The sequence below is a fragment of the Lissotriton helveticus genome, chromosome 3_1 (assembly GCF_964261635.1).
Source record: "Lissotriton helveticus chromosome 3_1, aLisHel1.1, whole genome shotgun sequence".
Lineage (NCBI taxonomy): Eukaryota > Metazoa > Chordata > Amphibia > Caudata > Salamandridae > Lissotriton > Lissotriton helveticus.
In genome coordinates this window covers 540272870-540275066 of record NC_136061.1, presented here as the reverse complement: position 1 = coordinate 540275066, position 2197 = coordinate 540272870, and the positions used below count along the sequence as shown (strand labels likewise).

General features: G+C 52.9%; 1 pseudogene; it reads right to left on the bottom strand.

Moving 5' to 3' along the window:
- Window positions 1-542: 542 nt before the first annotated feature.
- Window positions 543-671, bottom strand: LOC144825887 (small Cajal body-specific RNA 14; annotated as a pseudogene).
- Window positions 672-2197: the final 1526 nt, after the last annotated feature.

Below are 2197 nucleotides of genomic sequence, written 5' to 3'. Positions count from 1 at the left end.
GGCCCCCTGTGCATGTTAAAGGTGCAGGCCTTACCTTGCTGTAGAGCTCAGAGGCGGACATCGCGGCGCCTCGTGCCCCTCCTTGCAGGGTGCACCGGATGAACGGAACTGGAAGCGTCTAGGCCGTGACTCCTCGCAGGTGGGCCTGTCCTGAACCCAAATAAGGCCTCCCCCGAGCCCGGCTCCCCGTACTTAAGCCCACCCTCCCCCGGCACCCCGCCTGGCCTCGCTATGGCGCTGCAGGGTGTTTGAGCTGTTGCCAGGACTCGAACCCCGTAGCCCGGCTTCATAACCATCTGCTTCAACCTTGAAGGTAGTTATTACAGAACCTAGAGCCTTTACGTCAAAGTGTGTTTTGCATGCTTGTAAAATGGCCTGCCCATCCCCACTTCGCACTTATTTACACACACGCGCGTGCACTGAACCCTACGCACTGCTCCAGTCTGTACAAATTTCGGTGGAAACGTTTGGTTTGTTTCCTGTCTCAGTATCTCCATATCTCGGTGCAGGTTCGCGCGGCGTCCTCGCGCCGCCTTTAAAATGCTGTAGGGAGCCGTAGCACAGGCACCTGGGGGTCCTGTCGGCAGTGGGCCCCCTCTCGTTGCTGTACGTGGCTGCCTTGGGGTCACATGGTATTACTGACGCATGCAACCGTCAGGGAGGACACCCACGTGTGAGGAGGAGCGGCCGGGGATCGAACCGCCCACGGAGAGAAGCCGCGCCCACGGAGAGAAGCCCATGCCCTAGAGAGAGCCCCGCGGTGGCAGCTGAAGACCGGAGTAGCGGTAAGTGGCGGCGGGGGGGGGGCGGGGCGGGGGCGCTTGATGCACGTGTGTGTGTGTGTGTGTGTGTGTGTGTATGCGTGTATGCGACAGCAGGGGTGAGTTCTCTTTATGTGGGGGTGCATGCGTGCATGGGCGCTCGTGTGTGTGTCTCTGCGTATGCGCATGCGCATGCATTTAGGGTGTTGGAGCTTCCCAGGAGACGGCAGCTGAGCGTGTTCGCGTGCGCGTGGCCTACGCCGATCGCCTTTGCGCGCGGCCGGTGCTGTCTCCTGGGAAGCATAGTCAGCAACAAAAGATCTCCTGGCGGACACAGCGCTGACGCGCTGTTAAACGCCAGGAGACCTAAAAATGTGTCATTTACAATACCAATAGCTCAAACTTTCCTAATGCGAGACCTATTGCATTGCAAATGCTTGTTTTATATTGCCATGCCGCTGTCTATGAATATTGTCATTAAGGTCATGTAGTACTTATTGTCTTGCCATGCTTAATTGGTTGCTGTCTGCGGTAGCAATTGTTGCTCGTGAGTCAGTGTGTAGGTGAGTGTTGCACTCCTCTTTTGTGCATGTGTCTTACGCAGTATGGGGTGCGTACTACATTTTGTGTTGCACTGTAAACTTTCCCTGTGGGTGGAAATGTGTTAGGGTCTGGGTCTGATGTGAGATTGTGTGCGGCGTGTGGGCTGATAGATACCCATTGCATTATTCCCTGTGTGAGAGAATGGGTTGGGTTGGAAGAATCCCAGTGTGAAGATTCCCTGGGAGAGGACATGTATATGGGCTGGAAGATACCCATAGTGTGCAGTAATGGGAGTGCATAGTTCCTTTGCCCTGCAAGGTGTGCAGTAGTCGGAGACCATTAGTCCTTTATCCTGCAAAGTATGCAGTAGTGGGAGAGTGTTAGTTACTTGTCCCGCAAGGTATGCACCAGTGGGAGACCATTAGTCCTTTGTCCTGCAAGGTATGCAGTAGTGGGAGAGCGTTAGTTCTTTGTCCTGCAAGTTGTGCAGTAGTGGGAGTGTGTAGTTCCTTTGTCCTGGAAGGTATGCAGTAGTGGGATTGTGTAGTTCCTTTTTCCCGCAAGGTGTGCAGTAGTGGGAGAGCGTTAGATCTTTGTCCTGCAAGGTATGCAGTAGTGGTAGGGCGTAGTTCCATTGTCCTGCAAGGAGTGCAGTAGTGGGAGAGTGTCCCTGTTCCTGCCATATATCTCAGGTGTTCTCTAGTGGGAGCAGAAGATTCATAGAGTGTGATCTATATGAATAAAGTATACAGTGTGATCTTTCTTTACAATTTGAAGCGTAGATACATATATTTATAGATGCATTATTAAGTGTGCATTTTTTCCACCTATCATCCTGTTCCCTTCCATTGTTTCTCCAAAAGGAGGAGATATGTTGTATCCTAAGTTCCCTG